The 25436-nt window shown below is 44.8% G+C and overlaps 1 protein-coding gene across 2 annotated transcripts in view; it reads left to right on the forward strand.

Annotated features, from left to right (window-relative positions):
- Positions 1–25436, forward strand: part of RANBP17 (RAN binding protein 17) — a 227750-nt gene that overhangs the window by 104364 nt on the left and 97950 nt on the right. The window lies entirely within an intron of this gene.

Consider the following 25436-nt stretch of genomic DNA (forward strand, 5'->3'; position numbering starts at 1 on the left):
AGATTGTTTCCGTGTCTTGGCTATTGTAAATAAAGCTGCAGTAGACATGGGGGTGCAGGTATCTTTTCAAGATAGTGGTTTCGTTTCCTTTAGATAAATATCCAGAAGCAGAATTGCTAGATCATGCGGTAGTTCTATTTTTAACTCTTCGAGGAACCTCCGTACTGTTTTCCACTGGCCGCACCAATTTGCTGGTATATTACCGCCAATAGTGCAACTTTTCCCCATACCCTTGAGGACCCTTATTTCTGGACTTTTTGATAATAGCTGTTCTAACGGGTGTAAGGTAATGTCTCACTGTGGTTTTGATTTGCGTTTCCCTAGTGATTAGGGATGTCGCGCACCTTTGATGTACCTGTGGGACATTGGCGTGTTGTCTTTGGAGAAGTGTCCATTAAGGTCCTCGGCCTGTTTTTCAACCAGATTTTTTAAAGTCTCTCGAGTTGCATGAGTTTTTATGCATCTTATGTATTCAGATTCAGCCCGTACCAGATTTACGGTTTGCAGGTATTCCCCCCACTCCTTAGGCAGCCTTTCAGTTTCATTGGTGGTTTCCTTGAGCGTTCCTGGGCATTAGAAGTGGTTCGTGCCCGCTCCTAATGCGGAGCTGCTACTACCGTTTTCCAGATCCAGGAGCCGCTTCCAAATGATGATACTCTGTTAAACGAAATAACGTTAATTTATCTAGTTCACTGCTACTGTGTTGTACAGCTTGGGAAAATGTGCTGTTTTTGCAGTCTGTTCATTCAGGTGGTTTATGAATTAAAAGCAGAGGCCTATCGTGTTCTAAGATCCGTCGTTCATTATGGCAAAATAAAGTATCCATTTATTAGGCAGCGATTGTCTACAGTGTCTGCGAGAGTAAACAGACCCACTCATAAGAATAAGTGTTGCCTTCAAATTTGTCCTGAAGTGTGCTGAAAAACATGTATACTATCGCTGTGATAATGAGCCGTACAGTAGAGAGAGGTGATTTATGATACCTGTTTCTGACAGCTATAGTGCCGAGATTCCCAGGGCGTCTGATCATGGCATTAGCATGCTGACAGCTCAGCATTTAGAACATTATGGTAATTTATCCTGCCTGTGCTGTCACCTGCACTGTCAGAGTTTCTTTTTAATGATGGTATAACTATTTTGTTTGTTTGTACTGCATTCTTTTCATTTGGCTAATGCTTTCTCATTAGATTGAACCTAGTAAATGAGAGTAATTAAGTGCTTCCTATAGCTCAGATGCAATGATTAAGTTGCAGAGCTGCTCCTGATTATGTTTTGTCATTTATCTCTATTAATCTGAGAATAATCCAGATGATAAACACATGTAATTTTTTGCTAATGTTCAATAGATGAAATTTATAGTTTCTCAATGGAGCCAAGCAGTAAGTGTATATTCCTATATAAACAGTAAGTTGTTACATGTGAGCCTGCCTTAAATAAGCATACAAGTCACAACTGGAGTTACTAATAGAAAGGGAAAGATAGACTTTTGTCATACTGAATTCACTCTTTCCTGAAATGTCCTTCTTTAGTCAAAAGGGAGGGAGGGAGGGAGAGGAGGAAGGAAAGGAGGAGAGGGAGGGAGCAAGGCCTTAAAGGAAGGCTGGAATCCTTGTTCCAGAGCACAGCATCCAAGTTTCCTTTCTTGAGTCCTGTGCCAGGGACAGACTAAAGTCTGCCTTAATAGAATGTACTTGAAGTTCTTCCGTCACTCTGCTCGGACGGTTTTCAACTCACGTACTCAGGTTTTCTGAAGTGCAATCATTTATAATGGTTCCAGAAGAAAATGTTGCAACAGAGTTGTTCATTAAAAACTCATGGTATTAATCAGGGGTTTTGCCTTTTAATTAGTTAAGGCGAAATGTAGAAATAATATGGAGTTACATATGTATTTTGAAAGATAATACACAGTTACAGATATGTTTTTATTTACACATGACAATATCTGCTGTAAGGAATATATAGTTTTTATAATTCTGATTATTGGCAATATTATAGTTCATTAATCGTGCTGGCTCTTTAAAGTTTCTATAAATGATGTCAAACCAGTGATGCATTTTGTTTGCAATTACAGACAGTAATGCCAAATTCTTGCACTTTATACGATCGCTTTGTCAAGATTTCCTCCTCTTTACAATTTACAAAATGATATTCCTAACAAGCTTTCAGACATGTTGAGGAGGAAGAGAGGGTCATTTTTAGGAAACGACATTTTGTAGCATTATTTTCGTAAACTCTTTAAAAGTGCGGGGGATCCCTCTCCCTGTGCCTGTCGGTGCGCGCGGGCTGCCCCAGACCCCCGGGCCCTGCTCGGGCGGCGGGGACATGGGCAGAAACCTGATGCCCCGTTTCACAGTCTGCGCCTCAGTGTGTGGCCAGGAGTCTGGTGGGTGTGATGCATCAGACGTCCTTGGAATGAGAACATTAATAGATCTTTCTTCCGTGTGTGTGTGTGTGTGTGTGTGTGTAAGGCACTGTTGCACTCCAGCTTTTAGCTTGTCTCCATGCATCACAGTGCTTTTTATGTTTCATTGAAGGAAAGGGTCTTTTAAGCACCTACCCATGCAATGCCTTTATTGCCACGTTTAGACCATTTGCAGAGTTTTGTTCCACGAGCAGATGGTGTCACCTGAAGTGCTTGACACACCAACTGATGTCAGGCCTGCTCCAGTCGGTCCATTTTAATGGAATATCATTTTTTGAAAATTAAGACACTGCATAAATCATACATGGAATTTGGTATTTTTAATTATTCATGCACTGTTTGGGTTTCTTTCTAAGAGAATAGATGATTTATTTAAAGGGGGGTTTAAGCTACAAAGAGAACTTCCCCTCCCCTTTAGGCGTAGGAGTGCCCTCCGTGCAAACTAATTGGAAAACGAGGCTATCTCATCAGTATTGGGGTTTATGAAGTTCTCCAGCAGGCTAATTCAAGTGGTCTTTCCTCCAGTTTAGCCGAATAGAGAGTGTCACCTTTCTTAGGGGTCAAATTTGCAATCCTTTACTTAAGGCCACATGGAAGAACTATTTCGTTGAAATGACCAGATTATATGTGATGTGATGGTTTGTTACTGGCAGTGTAATAGAGGAATCTGTGTTTTGAAACTGTGGGAAATGTCCTTGATAGGCATTGTCACTTAAGTAAGGGACCAAAAGCAGAAAGCCCCGAGTTCCAACTCAGGCATTGCTCCCTGGTAGTTATCTCATCAGCTAAATCTTTCTCCTCTGTGTACGGAGATACTAGGATGAGTAATGGCGTTAGACCAACGCAGTGCTCTTCGAATGTTAAATTATAAAGTAAGGAGCCCAAAAAGGAATAAGCTTTAAAAGTCATGACAGGTTTCCTATCATTGTGTACTGATTTTTTTTAAAAAAGCAAAAATTAGATAATATTTTAGGATAAGATATTTACTAACCTAGAAGATATGTTTCTGTAAAAGATGGTTTTGATAAGAATCTTTTCAGTATTGAATATCGATTTGTCATATCTGTCTTCCTAATAGTCGATTCCTAAATGTCCTTTCTTTCTTAAGATTCTGGCTTTAAAAATTGTAATTCTTAATTATCCCCTACCCCCAGTCCTTGTCCCTACAACAAACAAACAAGAAAAGACTGTTTGAGTTGTTAATGTTGAAATCACAAGTTTTAACTGTTCCTTTGTCCTTGGTTAAAAAATAATTATAAAAACAGAGTAAAGAGAAAACCCCTTTCCCCCCTCGTTGGTCAGTTCTGTAGAAGTAATTTAAAATACCATATATTGAATTCTTTGATCATTTCTCCTGGGTGGATCGGGAAGGAAGTCGGAGCCGAGGCGATTGCTCCTGGGCCCGCTCTCCCCGTGCCTGGTAAATGAAACCCGGGCAGCCTCGCCCAACCACATGACTAATGGCAACCTCCAGTGCCGCCTGCAATCAAAGATTAATTTGCTTTATCAAGTTTAAAGAATACCGGGTGATAAATCATGTCAGAAAGAAATAATCAGTCAAAGGCTGACGGTCTTTTCTACATGTGAGGACAGGTGCTAAGAGGCACGCGTCGGCCTCGTACAGTTAATTCTGTGTGTGTGCATCTGTGTTCATCTTCATGTTTATGTAGTTGGTCTTTGAATCATAATTCCCGTCATTAAGATCACTAACCTCCCAACTTAATGGCTGCAGGATTATAGGTCCAGAGTAACATTCTTGGCCCTTTAGTTTGTGTAAGTTATGTTCTCATGTGAGTATTATTAATAAGTGTTTACTTTTTTTAACCATGAGTTAGCTAATGCCAAATGGGAAGTGAAATTATTTTCTCGATATCACAATGCCTAGTAATATTAACTGGGTATTTGTTTTTCTAACAGATATCTATATATTTACATAAAATTTTCATTTTACTCCAATCTCCCCACCTTTTTTTTTCTTTTCTTTTCTTTTTAAGAGAAAGAGGGAGCTGGGGTCTCTGCTGATTCTGTACCCTGGGTCCCTGGTGCAGGGCCGTCTTCGGTGAGATTGCGTTACCCAGGGAGCTGGCCCTCCAGCCCTCTCAGCAGATGCGTGTGGAGCACGCAGCATCCCAGACCAGCCTTGCGTTTCTTCAGAGGCTGCCCCAGCTCTTCTTGCAGGGGGCATTCGAATGTCATTGTAGCAGAGTGGGTTTTTTTTTCAGTTCCTAGGTGCAGTCATGTTTAATCGGAATCTCTTCGAATGTCTCGGTGTATACAGATAATGTATTAGTTCTTACCCTACGTCTTTTCGCGCTCACTCTACTTTCAGTGGCTAATTGAAAATTTAGAAATCACTAATTTTGCATTCGATGCACAAAATTAAATACAAATTCCTCACACCCTTGAGACTCGGAGCTGTGAAGCTGTGTGGTTTGAGCAGTTGTAGGAAATCCTATCCCTGGAGGGACCGTTCACTTTCTTTTTCTCTGTGGTTCCTCCCAGTCTTTCCGTCTTGATTTTGACCCTTTTCGCTCCGATAAGTTGTTGACCATACAGGAGGGCTTACGGCTGGCTTTTGTTTTCCATTTCTTTTGCTTATGATTTCTAGGAATTATCTTGAAATATTTATAAAGTTCCATTATTAACATCAATATCATCCTAAAGAGAAAATACCTTGTCAGCATAGCTGGGTTTTAAAAGACTTCTTTTTAAACTGAGTAGGAGTTTAAGTTTCCGTATTAACATTTTTCACAAGAAAGTACATTGCACGATCTATTTCATCTCTAAGCGGAGATGGCAGGGTGAGTGGAGGAGGACCCTCCACTCTGGAAGCATGTTGGGACCCGGGACACACCTCCCTGTGTCCACCTTGCCCGAGCCCCCGGGGCGCATCAGCAGTGCGTACAAGAGCGGTTTGTCTCGGTGACCTGCTGTAGCGTGAGCTGCGTGGAGGAGACAGAGGTTTAGAGTTTGAGACCGAGCACTTCTGCCCGCGGTCTAACTCCGACACTCGTGTAAAACCTGACAACTGTGTCGCTTCGGGGTTGTCATCGCCACTCTCGTCCCATCACACGCCGTAGGGGCCCCCATGTGACGCCACAGGAGAGAAATTCATTGTAAAAATTAGCATTAGGATATGCTTTTATTTCCTGAAGAAATGCAAATATGTTCCTCTGATAGGTAATAAGGACTCAGAAATAGCCTTTCATGCTTCACTTTGGACATCTGGAAGTGTGGCGCCAACTTACGGCGCAGCTGGACACCGTTGGTGAAACTTAGCGACCAGCTTTCGGGAATGTTGATCGTTCCCCTCCCTGGCCCGATCCACACTCTTACTCACCTCCGTGCTGCACCCGGTTCTCATGTTTCACTTCACTTCCTTTTCTAATGCCTGGGTGTCCCACGCGTGACCCCCAGTACCGTGCATCATGAGTCACTGCATAAACAAGGAACCTTGCCCTGACTCTGCCTCTAAATGTCCAGAGAAGCTATTTTTCTTTCTTTTAGCATTTCAGTATTCTCATTTGTAAAATAAAGTAATGAACTGGATTGCTTCTGGGGCCTTTTTGACTCAATTTCGAGGAGTAAAGATGGGAGAGGACTTTCTGTCTCAAATGTTTGAAGGTGAGTTGATGGGGTGACGGGACTTTAGAGGGTCGCGGGAATATAACTCCATCCTCCCAGCAACAGAGACCCCGGCGGCCTGCTCAGCTGCAGGACTTTGCCCAGCTTTTTAAAGACCCGAGACTGCAGGGCAACCAGCAGCCTGAAGTCTAAGAAGAGGTAGGTACATGGCGGAGAAGAAGGAGCACAAGCACTTCCTTACTTGAGGCAGGCTCGCAAAACCATGCAGAATGACGGGGCTAAAGCAGTTAACGAACTGATGGAGGCCGCAGGAGAAAGCGGGGCCCCGGGGGCCCTGAAATGCATGGGGGTTTCACACGCTCTATAGGCTCTGTCTCTGCAGACCCCACCAGGCAGCCTCTGCCTGCCCCAGAAGGACGGCAGGGCCAGTCCTGAGAGAGCGTGCTTCAGGGTGCAGACCTGGGCGAGGGGACAGCCATGCAAGGGCACGGAACCCCGCCTGAACCTTACCTTCCGTCTCCCCTGCTGGAAAAGAGGGTAGCTGTGCCTATGCCTAGTAAGGGAGGCGGCCGTGAAGGTCTGTGGCACTGAGGGGAGGAAACAGGGAGGCGCTGCGAGTGGGGAGGGGACCGAGCCAGTGAGGGAGCCTGGACAGTGTCAGCTGCGGGGGGCCGGGGAAGCACCGAGAAGGCCACACCCCCGACACCCGGAGACACAGAGCCTGTCCCCCGAGACTGAGCCCTCGTCAGAACGTCAGAACAGCAGAGGACTCTGTCCCCCGGCCCCCACCACCAGACCAGCAGTGCCCGGTGACGGTAACAGTGGAATCGGAGGAGGAAGCCGCCCTGTCGGAGAGCTGCAGGAACTGAGGACGGAGATCCGCCTGCCGCCCAGCCTTAAGGAGAGACCTGACGCCGAGGGTGGAGCGGACACTGGGACGGTCCCTGACATTCCTCTCGACGGCCAGCCTCTGCTCTAAACAAGAGGTGTCACCAGAGTGATCCGAAGCCTGTGGTATACCGTAGGTAACCATTCAACAAGACATTTCAGATTTAACCCAGTTCCTAACCATCAACTCAAACTCGCACGTGAAAGGCCCAGCAGAAAGGCATGCCCACTTCCAGGGGCAAAAACCACCAAAAAATCTGGCCTTCAACAAAAAAGTTATAAAATGGAGCTGAAAAGAAGCAGCCACCTGCCAAGAGACAAAGCAAATGACAAAAGCAGACTCAGCTGTGACACAGATGTCAGAACTGGACGGCGAGGAATCAAAGGTAACAGTGACTAATGTGGTAAAGATTCTGATGGTGGAGGCGGACAGCGTGCGATATCAAATGAGTAACTCCAGCAGGGAGTTGAAACGGTCGGATTGAATTAAATACAACCGCTGAAAAAAAAGAGGGCCTTTGGAGGCCGCGTCAGCACGCTTGGCAGGGTTGAGGGGAGAACCGGTGAGCCCAAAGGTGGGCCAACAGAGAGCACCCACAGTGAGACATAAGTAGGAAAAAGAATGAATAAAAACTAAAAGAACAGGCCATCCAAGAGCGTGAGCACAGGATACGCACAGACTGTGGGAGACTGGGCTAACGCTACAAACCGACCCGACCGGACTGACGCTCACAGAATATTCCGTCCAACAGTCGTAGAGCGTGCGCTCCTTTCACACGCACGTGACACATTCACCATGCTAGATCCTAGTTTGGGCCGTAAAGCAAATGTTAGCAAATCTACAGAAATCCTGCAAAGTATGTTTTTAGACCGTGAGAAAATTAAACTTGAAATCATTATCAGAAAGTTATTCTGAAAATTACTAAATGTTTGGAAATAAAACCACCACTTCTAGGTAATTCATGGGTCAAAAATTTTTTTAATATTTTAACTGAATGAAAATAAATCTTAAATATTGTGATCTGTGGGATAGTGCTAGAGAGGTGCTTAGAGTAAAATTTCAGCGTTAAATGATCATATGAGAAAAAGGAAGAGGAACTTACATTAGCATTTAGAACAGGGGTTGTTGGCACTGCCGTCAAGATCCAGCCAGTCCCATGGACTGTGGGTTGCCTGCCCTTAATGTAGAAAACGGAGAACAAATTAAGTTCAAAGTCAAAGCAGGGAAGGAAATAGTAAATACAAGAGTGCAAATCAATGACATTTAAAACGGAAAAATAATAAAATCAATGAAACCAGAAGCTGGTTGAAAAGAGAAACAAAATGAGTAAATATCTAGGTACACTGGCCAAGGGAAAATAACAGAGGCACCAAGCAGCGTGAGGAATGAAAGCCAGACACCAGTGCGGACCCCGCAGACGTTATAGGGACAGTGAAGGAATACAGCTTGACACGCTTGATTACAGGCTATTTCTGTAAGATACAAGCTACCAGAACTCATTCAAGAAGAAATAGATAACCAGAATAGCCCGATGTCTATTAAAGAAACTGCACCTATACTTAAAAACCTTTCAATAAGGAAAACTTCAGACCCCAGTTGTTCCACTGGAAAATATACTACCAAACATGTAAGGAAGAAATAATCCTAATTCTACAGTCTCTTCCAGAAAATAGAAGGAAATACTTTTCAGCTCATTTTACGAGGCCATCATTACCCCAATTTCAAAACCAGACAAAGATATTACACAAAAAGAAAACTAAAGATCAATACCCTTCATGGTCATAGACTCAGGAATTCTTAACAAAATATTTGTAAATTAAATCTGAAAAGTGTGAAAAACATGATGCCGCAGAACCAAACGGAATCATCCTAGGAGCGCGTGACCAGCTCAGCATTTAAAAGTCAGTCAGTGTCATTCACCTTATTCACAAGCTAAAGGAGAAAAACAGTGTATGATCATCGCCATGGACGCAGAAAGAGTGTTTAACTCCCATTCTCAGTAAACACTGAACAAACCAGGAGTGGAAGGGGCCCTTCTGAACCTGGTCCGTGCCGCCCGTGAAGAGCAGCGTCCTACTGGAATGCCGGGGGGCTGAGTGCTGTCCTCCGAGATGAGCAGCGATGCAGAGACACCCTGCCTCACCGCTCCTGTTCGGCGGCAGACCAGGAGTTCCGCTCCGTTCCGTGAGACAGAAGGGAAAGTTTAAATATACAGGTTGGAAAGGAAGAATAAAACTTGTATCTTCCCAAATGACATGACTGTATAGAAAAATGCCAAGAAAGCTATCAAAAAATTAAAAAAAATTAAAAGATCCTGGAAATAGTGAGTTTAGCATGATTGCAGAATGCAAGGTCAAAACACAAATCTCAACTGGGTGTTTATACTAGCAATGAACAATTGAACTTTTATTTTTTTAAAAGTACTATATAAAACAGTACTGCCGAATTAAATACTTTGATGTAAAGCTAACAAAGTCTATGTAGGATCTGTATGCTAAAACTGTAAAACACTGAGGGAAGGAAGGAAAGACCTAAATACAGGGAGACATACACAGGGTTCATGATGAGAAGGTTCAATGTTGTCAAGATGTTAACTCTCCAAAATTAACCCATAGATTCGATGCATTCCCAGTTCGCACACTAGCAGGATTTTTTGTAGACATCAACAACCTAATTCTAAAATTAATCTGGGAAGGCACAGGAGCAAGAATAGCCAAAAACTATTTTGAGAAAGAACAGAGTTACAGGAATGCACACGCTCAGTTTCAAGGCTTGCCATAGAGTCACAGTAATCGCTGTGGCACTGGCAAAAATTTAGACACAGATCGATGGGGCATAATAGAAAATCAGAAATAGACCCACACAAATATTCTTTTCTGATTATGACAAGATGAAATGCAAATTCACTGGACAAAAGATGGTCTTTTTCTCTCTTTTTTTAAAGATTTTACTTATTTATGTTTTTTTTAGAGAGGGAAGGGAGGGAGAAAGAGAGAGAGAGAGAAACATCAATGTGTGGTTGCTGGAGGTCGTGGCCTGCAACCCAGGCATGTGCCCTGACTGGAAATCGAACCTGTGACACTTTGGTTCACAGCCCACCCTCAATCCACTGAGCTACGCCAGTCAGGGCAAGGATGGTCTTTTTCAACAAATGGTTCTAGGTCATTTGGATGTCCACACACAAAAATATGAATTTCTCTTTATATCTCACAATTTATACAAAAATTAACTCAAAATGAATTAAAAGGCAAATAACAGATTGGCAGAAATATTTGCAAATCACATTTCTGACAAATGACTTACATTTAAAGTACACAAAGAAGTCTTGAAACCCAGTGATGAGAAACACCACATTAGCAGATACTCCAGTGAAGAATGTATACAGGTAGCAAATAAGTATATGAAAAGTTCAACATCATTGTTATTAGGAAAATTGCACATTAAAACCATAATGAGATACTACAACTTTATTAGAAGGGTTTAGATTTTTTAAAAAACCTCACAACACCAAGTGTTATAAGTACTAAGAAGCATATTTCTTCCTGCTGAGAAAAGGAGTTACAAATAATGAAAGGGGGGGGCTGGACTGGGTGGTGCTCTTGATCAAAATTAGAGCGCATCAGCATTTCCTGCGTAGACAGATACAGAAATAAACATGGATGTGTACATAGTAATCATACTTACACTTGCTTGTTTTGTCACTGAGAATCGGTGGAACCCTGGAAGCAATGAACACATCCAGGTCCCAGATCTCGATTTCTAAATACCATTTTCCAATAAAAGAAACGAAGGCTTCTTGGGGAAGAGGTTGATGCCAGGACTGGGTCAGGGAGAAGACGAGATGAGCTTAGAGCTTCTTACAGCGCCAGCCAGCAAAAAGGTGCTTTTTCAAAGGCGGGGGGACAGAGGATGTGGGCACAGCAGCAGGAGGCCCCCTGAGAGAACTCCCAGTGGCTGGCTGGAAAAATTTTGAGCAGCAAAATGAATGGTGTATAGTATTGTATTATAACACCTGGAATGAGATAAATATTCATGCGTTAATACTGATATGCACATGTAACTGAATAAATGGGCAAGAAGAGGAAGTTCTTCCTTATGGATGGTTTCCAATCAATAAATTTAGAGGGAGCGGAGGAGATGTAAAATCACTTAATAGTGATACCACAGTGACAGCTGTCGTAGGCAAGATCCACCAATGGATGCTCAAGTTAGCGGGCGTAAATTTAAGGATAAACAGGTTATTTTCCTATCTTCATCAGAAGACTAGTATTTCCCACAAAACATTCACCGCGAAAGGAAAAATAGTCACTACAATGAAAAAGTAGTGGCAGTAGTTCAAGGTTGACATCACGAGTAACAAGACTTGTTCACGTGTTCTCTCCTCTGGTGTTCTTGCTAAAAGCGTATAACCTCCCTTTGTTCATGAAGAAGCCTCAGACGGATCCAGATAGATAGACATTCCACCACGTCATTGCCTGGAGTCCTGCACAGGCACCTCGAGGTCCCAAACGTCAAGGAAAGGCTGCGGAACTTGCACAGGTTGAAGGATGGCGCCCAACCCACTGAGCCAAGCCAGTCGGGGCTGGACGAGGACTTGCAATACTCTAGTTTATCCATCCTTTTAATTGGCATTATTGAGTGTGTGTCCCCATCCACCCGCTGCTCCGGGAGCTCGCAGGCTGTGGAAGAGACATAAGGGTAAACAAGTCATGGACAGCACAGCGTGACACAGGGAGTTTATGAAGTGTCATGTGAAAGAAGTCAAGCATCCTGTAACAAGTGGCACTCGAACTTGGTCTGGAAGGAGGAGAGGGTGTCGCCAGGTTGCAAAGGGGAGGATGACTGTTCCCAGCTAGAAACGAAGCCAGGGAGGTATGAGCACATGGCGTGAGCGGCCCGGGGCAGGGGGCTTCGTGGGGTGACATTCTGGACGGCGCAGTGCGAGCTGGGACCAAGGTGGTTACTGCGGTTGGGGACGGCCAGAGGGGGAGGGGTGCTCCACCACAGAGTAAGGAAAGGAGGGTTTATTCTGTGGGAACCAGGGTGCCCCTGGAGGCTTGGAGCTGGACAAGAGCAGCGACTGACCACCCGTGTGACATTCCGGAGGCACTATCCTGGTGGCAGTGTCGTCGTGCTGGGGGGCGGAAGTGCGGCCTCCAGTGCACGCCGCCCTTCAGCCGTCTCATCCCCGGGCCCTTCCCCACGGCAGCAGTGTCCATCAGATGTTGGTTAACGGCGTCCCGTCCTTGAGAGAGCGTCTGCCTGTCACCGCACAGCGTCGATCGGGCTTGGAGGACCTTTTAAAACTGAGTGACTCTCCGTGAAATCCCTTTTTGTGTCTTCCTTCACTTGAAATGACATTATGACTTACTGTGAGACAGGATAATTTGTAGTTTCCTTTGTCATCCTCTGCTTTGGGTGTCACAGACCATGGAGCGCTCCGAGTCGGTTCGGAGGGACAGAGGACGGGAAGGACATATGATTTTTATATTATTATTTCTCTTGAGTATTTTCGCTTGTGATGGATTCTGGCTTCAGGCATGAAGATATACGGAGAAGCGGGCTGTTGGGAGAGCATCTTAGGTTTCACTTGGCTTTTCTGGGACTGAATACAGTATTCAGTGATTTGTGTGATGCTTGCATGATAGTAAATCGAAAGGGCCATTGTTTTACCGAAAGGTGCTGTAGCGTATACTGTGAAGGCCGGACTGTAATGCCGGGGTGTCTGTGCGTGAGGAAGGGCCGAGCCAGGCTTCTTAGAGAGCCTAGCAGGTAACAAGCACTCGGTAATGATAGCTGCTCGTACTCTCTTCATGGTCACTGTCACTGTCACTGTCTCCGTCCCTGGAACGTCAGTGCCCTCAAGTGACGGGTGAAAACTGGAGGGGCCGGCTGGAAGGCTGCTCGTTAGCAAAGTAAACCCGGCCGTGGAGTCTGCAGCTGGCCTGACACGCCCCCTTCACCATGTCCGTCCGTAAATCACCCTCCGCTTTCCTGGCTGCTCCCCGGGGTCTCTCTCCAGTTCGGTGCCTACAAGTATTCCCTCTCCGCGTCCTCAACCCTTTTGGGGGATACCCTGGATCTCCTCCTTTTCATTCATGTCTGAGTTATGCTCGTCTTTCACGAGTGTGCATTATGTTTCTAAGTAGGCATACACTGTAGTATTTTTATTTTTCAAGGTCCCACGGCACACCAATGAGGGAATGTGAAACAGAAGAACGTTGTCTCCCGTCTGGGTCCTTTTCACCATGTGACTGTCAATCTTATTCTTTCAACCTGCTGCATTTTCATCCCTCTAAATTGTATCACACTCTCCTTGGAAGTTCCCAGCTTTGTTGAGAAGCAAAAGAAAAATGTGGTACTTTATGAAGAATATGCCTAGTTTGGTTCTCCCTGTGATCAGGTGAGGCTGTGATTGCTTTCTTTGTTTTTAGACGCTAATTTGTGGCAGTTTCTTCTTTTATGGTACTCCGTAGTAGAGGATATAATCTGCAAACGCAGTGTAAGCTCTGAGTGAGTTCGTGTCTCTCTATATTAACATGTGTTGTAAGCTAGCCATCCATACCCCTTCACTGTGCTCTTGTTGCAAGAATTATCTGCAGTCAGAGAACTGTGTCTTAAATTTAAAGATAATTTTCCCACCTCTCTAAGATTAAAATATGGAGAAAAACCTGCAAAGAAAGGAAAATCCCACTTTTAAATAACACATGTCAGTCAGCTCTTGATTTGCAGGTTGCGGCAGCTCTTCAGCGTCTGAGTGGAATGAATGAATGGCATGAGCACCCGTGAGCAGATGTGGGCGGGGAGGGGGGAGGGGGGGCGGGCGGGCAGTGCTGCAAGCAGAATGTTGGGAGCAGGAACCAGCAGTGTTGGCAAACTGGCACATGTTCTGTTTTGCTAAGCACCTGCTTTTTCACATCCAGACTGGCCGAACCATCTGCTTTATGTTCACTTCACCTACTGTTGGCCGTTCTGGTGCTCTTAAAAAGCTTTAAAAGGCATCGGGAATTTTTCACAGCGAGCTAGGAATCCATACCACTCTTTAAAAACCTTATGCTTTTTTAGATGTTCCCATTTAATGCCCCAGAGTAGTTGCTTTTTAATTTAGGTACAGCGTGCTATATGTTATGCAATTAGAATGTTTTTCTCCCTCCCCAATTACTTATTCTCAGACATCAAAATTTAAATTGCCCAAATAATGTGATACCTTAATAGATGCATGGCAATTGAATGTAAATGGTGGTCTATTTTTCTCTTTTCATTTAAAAAAAGAGCATTTTACAATTTCATGAAAATTCCTAATTCGTTAAAAGCTTGGTGGTTTTCTAGATACGCAACTGATGTTCTCAGTCAGTAGTAGTAGGTACAAACTGCCTGTTGCGCCCCAGCCGGGTGCTGTGCTAAGCATTTGTCTAAGTTGTTGCTGATGCTTTCCGTAGCCTTGTAAGATAGGAGTTATCCTCATTTTGTAGATGAAGACATTGATTCTCAAGGAAGTTGATAAAATAGTCCAGGGTCACACCCGAGACTGGGGATTTGAACTCTGGTTTCCCTGACTCTTACACACTGCTTTTCAAAAATGCCGTGTCAGAAAGACAATTCCGTATGTAACAGGTGTCTACACAAGGAGTCCGGGCTGGCACATTTTATGTGGTTGCAAGCGAGCACACTCCACTTGGTTGTGAAGTCTCCGACTCTTGCCAGCCTTTGAGAGTCTCTAGGCATTTTATTTTCTTCTCTGGTCACTGAGAAATACTGTGACCCTTTTTTCCCCATTTCTGCTTTTCTCAATTTAAAAAATAAAACGCTTTTACTTAAAAAGCAAGAAAATGAACAAGTTTGCCCTGCTTCTAAGAATTTATACCACCCATTTCTTTTTCCCTGGGGCTTTCTCTCGGTCAGCGTAAGGCCTCCAGTAGCCGTCCGAGACGTCAGTCGGACTCGAACAGCGCTGTGGTTACACGGTTCTTGACCTTTGTCACTGCCCAAAATTGCGGTCTGTGCAAAACAGCCCCCAAAGATGCAGCAGTTCAAATAATTTACAAGCACAGTGTTAATAGGTATAATCTATATATTTTTACTGCTTTAGAACACAGCTTGCATATACACTATAAAATAAACACTGTGAAAATATTAGGCCTCTTCAGCCTAGAAAACTAAACACGTAAGAGGGAAGATCACATTTTTTTAAAATCGGGAAATAGGTAAGACTGGGAAGTTTCTTAAAGTGAAGTGCTGGCGAGGAAATTCTGTTTCTATGGTGGATAATAAAATTTATGGAACTTGTTTTTTTAAGCAGTGTCGCAAACTGAAAGTCCAAACAGATTTGATAAGCCCATGAATGAAAGACTCTCAACCAGTTATTAGGAAAGAAATGTCTAGGTTATACCTCTGACCTTCCGAGGTTAGCGGTCACGGGTGCGGAGCAGGTGGCCGGAGTGGAAGTCAGAGGCAGTGACGGGCCAGACGAGCTCTCGAGCTCATGGGTGGTATCCCCACGTGACGACTCAGGTAGCGGAAATCCCCCTCAAGGTCCTGGCTGACCTCCGCCGATCTTGTTCAACAGAACAGACGCAGAATGGGCACGGTTTTGCCACCTTGACATTCCTTTTCAATTTCCAACCCTACCTATTATATTTTGCCATATATAGTGCACACCCACGTTTTTGGTCCAAACTTTCAGGAAAAAAATCTTTCGTTTTCATTTTTAATTCATCTTTTAGTTATCTATATTTAGAAACAAAATTAAGTATCATATGCCAGGGTATTATTTTGCATATGGGTATCATTGTTGCTTTCTAGAGTTATACTTTCAATGCATAAGCATAAATAGAAGAATTAAAAACATGCATATAGATATGGAATTGGCACTACCCGTGTATAATGTGCATCCTTATTTTTCCCTAAAAATTTAGGCAAAAAAGTGCACCTTAAACACAGCAAAAATGTGGTGCTTTTCTTCTGTAGCACAGCTGAGGCGGAGGGGTTCCGTTTCCACATTGAGCACTGACTTTGGGGACTACGGATTTAGAGGTTTGGGGTACACATTTGATTGAAATCTTATAAGCAGATGAACCTTCCCCCAGGAGCTGTGAGTATGAGGATGGAGGGCACTCTCGGCTCAAGGATGTGGAGGCAGGAATTTCTGACGGAAAATAAAGAATTAGAGAGATGAGAAGCCGGAACCCTGAGCCCGCGAAGGTCAGACTGCAGGGAGAGGAAACACGTGGCGTCAGAGACGGCAAACGCCCGGAAGGATAAAGGCCTGCCTTCTCCGTGGCCCGTGCACACACTGCAGCTGGACGCGCTCCAACCCACAGCCCCCACAGGGCTCAGAGACCCCCCCGTGGCCCGCGTGCAGCCCGCGCTCCGTGGCCCCGAAGGTCCTCCGTAACCTAGTTCCACCCCCTGGCCAGTGTCTGCTCCCACAGCGTCCGTCTGTCAGGCTGGCTCTCACCCTCTTCAGCTTAGATTCTGTTTTCTCTTTTTCCTTCGCTCTTCCTCCAGCCCACACGATTCCCAGCCCTCACTGTCGCATTCAAGTGTTCACTCTTCCAGTTTCAGTGTTGAGATCACAGTCATTAAAACTTAGTTAAATAATAACGATAATGGCAATGCTGGCGTTCATCTATTCCTCACCGTATGTCAGGCGCTGGTACAATAAGCTTTTACATGCATTATATCTTAGGAGCCTCAAAATAATCTTCATGATGGCGTTCCTAACCCTAGCTCTCCCGACAAAGTGACTTGCCCGAGGATGCAGTGGTAGGAAGTGGCACGCACGTGATTCGATGTTCGGGTCTGGCTCCAAACCCATTAGAGGATGAGCTGTAATTCCCAGTCTCGTTCCTTAAGTGTTTTCTGCTCTGTGTCCTTGTTTTTTTAACCAAGTTTGAGACCATCCTGATTGATTGAATATGGATTAAGTGGGGCGAGGTGGTCAGAATTCATGGAGACAGACGCAGAGATTTTATTCTGACCCTAGTCATTTTTCTGGAATGGGTGTCATTAATTAAAGCAGTGATTTATGGGAAACAGTGGTTTGGAACCAGCCCGTGTTCCCTTTCCCGGGACAGTAAATTAGAAAAGGACCTTTATAGTAGGAGTAACCGTGTAACGTGGGGCCAGCTCAGTGCCACCCTTCTGTTGTCTCATTGTGCGAGGACTTGTAGTTACTCTGCCATGTGATTGGTAGTAAGAAATACATGTTCGGTCTGCATTCCCCTTTCTGGCATAGAGCTCCTAAAACCCCTAGAATTTCCTGAGTGACTCACTGCCAGTAAGTGTCTTGATAGTCGTACCCCCTCAACTATACCTGGGTTTTTGTTCAAGAGGGGACGTTTGGAAGGTACCTAAGGATGGGAGCTGGCTGCGGGGGAAGTAACCACGGGACTAGAGGGCCGGGACTTTCAGCCCTGTGCCCTGATCTCTGGGAAGGGGCAAGGGGCTGGGGATGGAGGTCAGTCTCTGCCGGTGGCCCGTGAGTTCATCAGTGGTGCCCATGTCATGAAGCGTCCATAAGAAGTTAAAAGGACGGAGATTGGAGCGCTCCTGGGTTGGAGACCACGTGCAGGTTCAGGGAGAGCGGCCCCCTCGGAGGGCATGGACACTCTGCACACGCTTTGCCGTAAGCATCTCCTCTGTCCGGCTCTTCCTGTGTGACAGCTTTCATGCTAGCAACCCAGTCAGTAAAACGTTTCTATGAGTTCTGTGAGCTCCTCTAGCAAATTAAACCCAAGGAGGGAGTCATCGGAACCTTTGCTCGGTAGGTGATGAGCTGCACTGTCTTTCCACTGTCGTCTGGATTAGGGGCAGTCTCGTGGGACCGAGCCCTTCACCTGGGTGATCGGAGACTCTCTCTAGGTAGATAGCGTCAGAATCTAGTTAGGATACGATCGGTGTCCACTGAGAATTGGAGAAGTATTTGATGGTTTAGGGGGAAAAACACGTTGGAATTACAGATAGATGTAGTTAGTTGCCTACTATGCACCAAACGATGGTGAGTCCTGCCGTCACAGACCAGTAGAGAACACAGACAAAGCTGACAGCTCACCCTTGCTCAGTCTGATGAGGCGTGACTGATGTGCAGAAGAACAGTGGGAATGCTTACGAAGAACCCTAATGTAAGCCCCAGGGGACCCTGGGGGTTTCTTTTAGTGCATGCTACATTAACGCGTAAATAAAGTAAAACTAGGGGTTTGCTGCATATTGGTGCCAAAAGAGGCCAGAGGAGTCCAGCGGCGTGTTTTCCGCTTTCCCATCAGGACTGCGAAACAAGCGTTGTGCAGGCAGCTCAGTCGGTCAGGGTGTCGTTCCAAGGCTCCAGGGCTGCCAGTCCAGCCCCTGGGCAGGGCACATAGAAGTGTCAGCCCGGGAGCGCACAAATGGAGTGAAACCACGAGTTCGCGAGGGTTTTTTTTCTCTTTCACAAATCAATAAATAAAATTTCTTTAAAGATTGCAAAACAAGACCCCCAAAAACGAAATACCAGTACACTTTAGATTGTTTGCCGAATTAAAGAGGTTGATGACAAAGCGTTCCAGCGCTCCTAAGAGGGTAGTTAGTAAAACAGATGAACTCGGGCGCCCCCTCAGTCAGCCCCGAGAACTGCCCACGACTTCCACTCTGTCAGGCAGGGGCCCCATACAAGTCAGGGTTATTTTCCATGCGGTGAGTAAAACGGCTCCCAGTAGGAAGTGTAGTTTGGAGTGAGTAGAATAACTGTCCACGAACACGTGTTTTTCCCTAGTGGCTAGGAAGCAGTGTTGTTGAATAGAACTGTGAACAGGAAGTGGGAGGAGAAGCCATTTTGCTGTGTAAGCTTGAGCAGTCTGCTAACCTTTTTTTTTTTGTTTGTTTTTTATTTTCCTCACCTAAAACAATGAGGGTGGTGATGCCTGCCCTGCCTGGTCTGGTGCACATTCTTAGTGATCCAAGAGGGGCAATACAGTGAGTGTGGGCCCTCTCCCAGCGGAGGGGAAGGTAATCCAAGTAATTAAAGATTTAAAGTAAAATTCTATCAATGAGATAGAGAAGGGGCCATAGAGGAAGGAGGTATTTTGTCAGCTACTTTTCTTGGTTGCTAATTGAGAATTTTATCATTTCAGATCAGCTCCAGTATGGGGAAAGGTCATGTTTCAAAAAAAACATACAAGGAAACAAGCAAGAGAAGAATTAGGACATAGTCCAGGGTTCTCAACATACACAGATGCGTAGTTTATAGAATATGATTGTGATGGTAATAATTCCCCTCTAAAGAAATCTGTGAAAGTGAAATGATTTCACTGAACTCTTCAAAAAAGATATCTCCCACAAATTTCTAATGGTTAATCATCATAATCAAACTGATATCAAAAGAAAGGAGGAGAAAGCAGGTCCTACGTGGAGCGCCGGGGAACGTGGCCCCGCCGTCGCCGGTGTGCAGCGGGCTGTCGTCTGGAAGGAGAGACGGAGTGGAACGAAGTTGTTTGTACTTTAAAAACGGAATTATCGTTCATCATGCATAATTGAACAAAGTTGAAATTTTGTAGGTATGAAACGAAAAAAGCCACAGCTCTGATAGCTATTACAGGAAATGGAGGAAATTAATAATAAAAGACAGTACATTACCTCATAAATACATGCTCATCATGAGATTTAGAGGAGCTATTTTCAACCTTTTTCATCTCACGGAACACCTAAACTAATTACTAAAATTCTGCAGCACACCAAAAAATAAATAAAATTTTGGCCAGTCTGACAAAAATATAGGTATACTTTTGATCCATTCGCACCGGACGGCTATTGTTGCGTTGGCTGTTGTCACTCTTTTATCTGACAGCATCAGGGAGAAGAGGTGGGTGTCCCCGACCACATAGGCAGGTGTCGCGTGTTTTGGAAATTCCTGCGGCACCCGAGTGGAAGGTCCCTGGATTGGAGGATGAGAGCATTGAACAAATGCCCTGATTAATTTAACAAGATAACCCTGGAACTGGAGAACAGATAAATTTAAAAATTCATTTGAATGCAGATAAACCAGAAAGACAAAATAAACAGCCCCTTTTCAAAGAGTAGGGCTTTCCGGCAGTTCTTGTGGATATGTGAAACTATGTTCTTTTAAGAGAAAAATTATAATTAAGCAAGACATTTGATGTGAATATTTTTAAAACAGATAACCAAGTTCCTGTATCTTTTTAAAAATAAAAACTATATTCAGGAACAGATTCGGTCCACTTTTGCCTTACATCCAGTGGTATCATCTTCATAATTTGTTCTAAGTAATTGCTAGGAGCTATGATTTTTAAGAGACTGCATGGTACGAGCAGCATAAATTAGGGGGGAAGGTACTTTCTTAGGTCTTAGTGTTCACTGAGTGAAGGTTAAAATGACCTTGATTAGACTATCTTTTACTACCTTTTTGATGCATAAAATAATTTATCAAAACATGTTTTAAAATAAATTTGGGAGGATTTTTAGAAAGTGCACATAGCGTAAGAGTAGTTTCCCAGAAAGACTTTTTATTTTATATCACATTGACATTTGCGAATGATTTTGTTTTTTTCTTTCTTATCCGCTATTTGGTAAAAATCCACAATTTGCTAAAATGGTTAATAGGACACAAATATAGACATTTCATATGATGTACCATGTAAATGTAAACCTTTGTAGTTACATGTTTTTGTAGCAAGAGAATTGTTTTAAAAGGCATGTGATTTATTAGCTATCGGTAGCTTCTTTATTGCCTTGCCGCGCTGCAGTAATAAATAAAAGAAAGTGAACTGATTTTACAAATGGCACGCAAGGCGCACATTTTGTGGAGAAAAGTCTTTTTTTAAAGAATTGGCATTAAATCCTTTTTTTGTGATGACAAAGAGGCTAAGAGTGCAAACTGTATTTTCTGTTTATCGAAAACAGTCTTTCTTTCTCGGGGGCATTTTTTCCTATGGTCATCGGGGGATTTCAAAAGCAATAAAGTGTGGAATCATTGTTCGACTTGAACAGTATTAAAACTTAGGTTTTAATTTCAGTGAAGTAATAAGATTTGAACCTGTCTCACATTACAGCACTGTAAGGCATTTAGCAATTGTATTTTAAAAGAGGTTTTTAAGATGCAGCTCACTTGTAAGCTAACTGTCTGTCAGTAATTAATAGTTTTTCTTCAGCATAGGCTGTTGTGATCAGACCAAGAAATATCTGGGTTTTTAGGAACACATTACGATAATTGTGCGTGTTTATTCCTAATTAGCCTAAATGTGGAGTAATTTTTAGCTTCTCTGCCTGCTTCAAAGAAAAAAAAGAGAGTGGCATTTAAAGCTATAGTGTATCTCTGGGCTTTTGAAAATATGAATGTGCATGCACATATTTCAATAAGCTTTATACCCAGCAACGTTATATGTCAACTGACTCATTCATTAACCAAATCTTTTATCCTTTGATATCTTCCCTAATTTCTGGACAGCGCATCATTTGTATATGCAAGACAAAAACCATGTTGCCCGACACAGTGCTGTGTGTACAGCCAAACCCAGACTGACAATCGGGTTCTCCAGTGCTCAGCATCGAAACTTACCTCTACGTCTCAAAAAGGACGTGAAAATAGGAGCATTTCTATTACGTCAGTTGTGGCAACACGCTTGCTGATGAAAGATTGTATTTACCATTTTGAATTGCCTTGGAAAATAACCGCCCCTGCAAAAGGGAACACCTGTGCGGTAGTGCACGGTTCAAGCCGCCATCAATTTTTAACATTTGAGGGGTGAGCTATGACCCTCCGTGATGACTGTGAACAGTAACTGCCTCCATTAGCCATAAGTTTTGTTTCTTTATTTTAGTAGATGGCCTAGACTGTAAATATTAGGGAATCTAAAATAAATCAACATATTATCCTAAGGATACAAAATGTAAGAGCTATTTGTGGTTGGGAACCTTTGACAGATAGTTCGGATGAGGCAGATGATTGCCTGCCTGGGTATCTGGTCTCCACTGCCGTGCCTGCAGGCAGTTCAGTGTGCTATGGTTGTATATATTGATGTCAGGGTTAGTGCTGAGTGGCTAGCAGTGACAGATGTCTATAATTACAGGCAATGCTTCCAGTATTTCTGAAAAGCCAGGCTATGTTGAACAATTATCTTATTTCTGCCTTGCCAAAGAGCATGTTCCAATTGCTGGTATTAGCATTGGTGAATAGGACGCTTCATCTGCCGCCTTGGGACAAATGTGGGAAAAGCACTTGGTTATAAAACACAATGCAAAATGTCTTTTCAGCATTTTGAATTCGTTACGTTCGGTGTTTTCCTAATTTTTATCCCCCAGAACGTTTCTGTGGAAGGAGCCCCGAGATGGAAAAGCACACTTGGCAGGCTCGCTGGGACGGCGCGTTCCCCCAGGCCTGCGCGGCTCCCCAGCGCCGGCGTCCCTGGCTGTTCTAAGTGGATGTGTTTGAGAGAACTTGGCTTTGCAGCAACTTTCCCCAGTGGGAGCTCCATCTCCTGACTGGTTCCCATCCCAAAACTGGGAATGCGTTTCTGCGGATAGTCTCGCGCACCTTCTGATGAGGGAGGCTGTCGAATCCTAGACCCCCCCTAAGTGTGCGCAGCACCTCAGTGCACCACGGACGGCTCTGCGGTTGCTGGGACCCGTGATTCTCGGTTTGTGTGTTAACCCTTTATTCTTAGTCTTAGTCTTTCTTCTTTGACTTAACTTCTTCTTTTGATTATGTTTTAGTATCTTGGTAACAGTTGACATTCAATATCATGTTGGTTTCCTGTGAGCCTTCAAATGCTTCCTGTTTTTTCTCACCTCCACGTGCTCCCAACCAGGTCCTTGCGTGCTTCCACTCGGCCCACGCCCCTCGCTCAGCAGGAATGTGCTCCCCTCACTCAGCGGGAATGCTCGTGCTGGGTGGTCCCGGTTCTCGGCCATCCTCTGCCCCGCCCATCTGCAGTTATGAAACAGAGCTGCGGTAGCGCACGCCCCGGCAGGTGCGGCCGCCTTCCACAACGTTTCCGACCCGAGCGTTGCTGGTGTTCCTGAAGTGCAAGGCACTGGGTGTTGTGTCCGTGCTGTAACTTACGGATTCCACATATTCAGACAACGCAGAATGAGAAATGCCCAGGAAGTATCATTTGAGAATGTTTTGTCTTCAGCCTTAATTGAATCTGTATTGGGTTTCTACCTTGGGCTTGACCCTTTTGTGAGGTTATTCATTACATTTCCCATTTAGTCTTCCCAGCCATATTCTGCTTAGTAGATATGATTATCTCCGTCTTACAGAATATGAAATAGATTTCAGGGAGGTTGTAAACTTGTTTAGAGGCAGACCCTGGGATTTGACCAAATCACTTTACTTGGTGTAGACCCAGGGTTGCCTTCCACGGTATCGCGTCGCCTGGGCCTGCATTTAGGCACAAGTCCAGGCACGGCCAGGTTTCAGCGTGAGGTTTGGTAAGACCAGTAGCACAGGTTTCATCCGCAGATTGGCCGCTTTACTTCCCAAGGAAAAAACTTACCTCTACAGCCACAGATTGGACCTCTAGTCCTGGCCAGCCATCAGTCACAAGAGGACTAAGCCCGGTCCTAGATATTTGATATAGTCCATCCTACTGTAGGAAAAGCAACTCAACTCGTAGTCTAGGGTCAGAGATAGATACTGTGTTTATATCTGAAAGGCATTGCATTTCTGTTCTTACTGAGCCTGCCACACAGAATTGAGGTAACTTTGGTTAATCACATTGTGTAAGTTACAAGTGGACAACATAATTCTCTCTCTGTATGAGCTATGGCACACTTACCACCAAGAGTCTAATTTCCATCCAGTACCGTGTATTTGGCCCTTTACCAAGAACTCCCGATAATGTTGAACCAGTGGTGGTTCTGAAACCCATTGTCTGCCTACACTAGTTCACCAAAGAAAACTGGGAGAATTGGGTGGACTCACTGATTGGGAGACGTCGGTAATTTGTTGGTCACGGGGATGTCCATCATCTAGTCACCCAGTAGGCTGAGAACTTACCCAGGAAATAGGGATTTGTTATGGCTCTGAAAGAAGAGGGTGGGGGCTTAGAACTGGGAACTTCAGTGATGCAAACGAGCCCTTGAGATAAGACAGCACCTGCTGCCTCGGGGTTGTTCTCCTCCTGCCTCCACGCCCGCCACTCCTCCTGCCCCTCCTCCTGTCACGTCCAAGTTGTCGGTGGAAGATAGGGGACTGGGAGTCAGGCCGGCTTTCCCAAGGGCCCTTTCCCTTCTAACCACTCTTCTTTAACCGTTACTAACGCTACTCTCGTACCAGCTTAGAACGCACACCTGTTTTCCGAGCGTCTTGTTCAGACAAAGCACAAAGAAAAGAGATGGTCATCGTGGTGCGTGCTTCCTAACCTTAGTGTCAGACCGGTATTCCATTCTATACTATTTAATAATAATAACAGCAGCCGTTTACTGACCACCTGTTCTGGTGGCTAATAGCTAATGTTTATTTGGTGCTTACTGTGTCCTAAAACCCTCCCAAGTGTTGCTGACCCTGTGCTGGCAGTGCTGTATGTAATATAGCATGTGATGACAATACTACTACTACTAATAATAATACTAATAGCTAACTGAAATGTTACTGTGTGCAAGGCCTACATGCTTTGCATAAGTTAACTACTTTAATCCTCTCAGAGATTCTGTAAATTAGGTCCTAGTCTCATCCTCATTTTATACTTGAGAAAACTAAGGTTAGGAGGGTAAGGAGCTTGCCCTAAGTCACTCAGTCCGTGATAGAATCCAGCTCGTCTTGGCCTTCAGAATCTGTCCTTATCCACTTTACCCGACTCCCCTCCAGTCTGTGAGAGTGCTGGTTGTGATATTGTCCTTTCCATGTTACAGATGAAGAAGGAAGGCTCTGAGAGGCTAATTAATTCCGACCAGGATTATAGAGTTAATTTATGGAATAGCAGTGTTCATTCGGTGCCTGTCCAGCCAAGCGCTGTGCTGGGCTGCCCGGTGGCGGAGGCTGACTCTGACCTCTCCGCGCATGGCACTGCGCACACTCTCCGTGTCCCCTCCGAGGTGGCGTCGTCTGAAACACACGCTCAGTTAGCTCCCGCATTCCTGCCTTCTCGCTGAGAGAGGAATGAGCTTGCTCGGCAGCGGCGTCCCCCATTGGGGCTGTTTGCCGGTGTGGTAGCTGGTGTTCAACAGGGAAGCGTTCGCTAGGAAGACCCCGGGCTGCAGGCGGCCCGGCCCACCCCGCGGGCACCGCCTGCTCGGAGCAGGTGGACGCTGGTGTCCGAGGGCCTTCGTGGCCCATCGGGAGGTGAGCGCTGACCCACCGCTGTGGGCGAGTTACAGTTGTCGCAGACCAGGCTAGTGTGAGGGACAGATGGAAAGGGACAAGGGACCGGAGGAACAAGACCTTTGAGTACAATTTGAGACTATGATGACAGAAATGAAACTAGCTGATGGGACAAGGTGGCAAAAATACAGATGTCGTCGTCGACTCCCCGCATTGATTCCCTGAGCCTTCACCCCTCGACTCCTCCTGTCAGGCGGTCCTTCCCAGGGGATCAGCCGTGAGATCTC

The sequence above is a fragment of the Phyllostomus discolor genome, chromosome 13, assembly GCF_004126475.2.
Source record: "Phyllostomus discolor isolate MPI-MPIP mPhyDis1 chromosome 13, mPhyDis1.pri.v3, whole genome shotgun sequence".
Taxonomy (NCBI): domain Eukaryota; kingdom Metazoa; phylum Chordata; class Mammalia; order Chiroptera; family Phyllostomidae; genus Phyllostomus; species Phyllostomus discolor.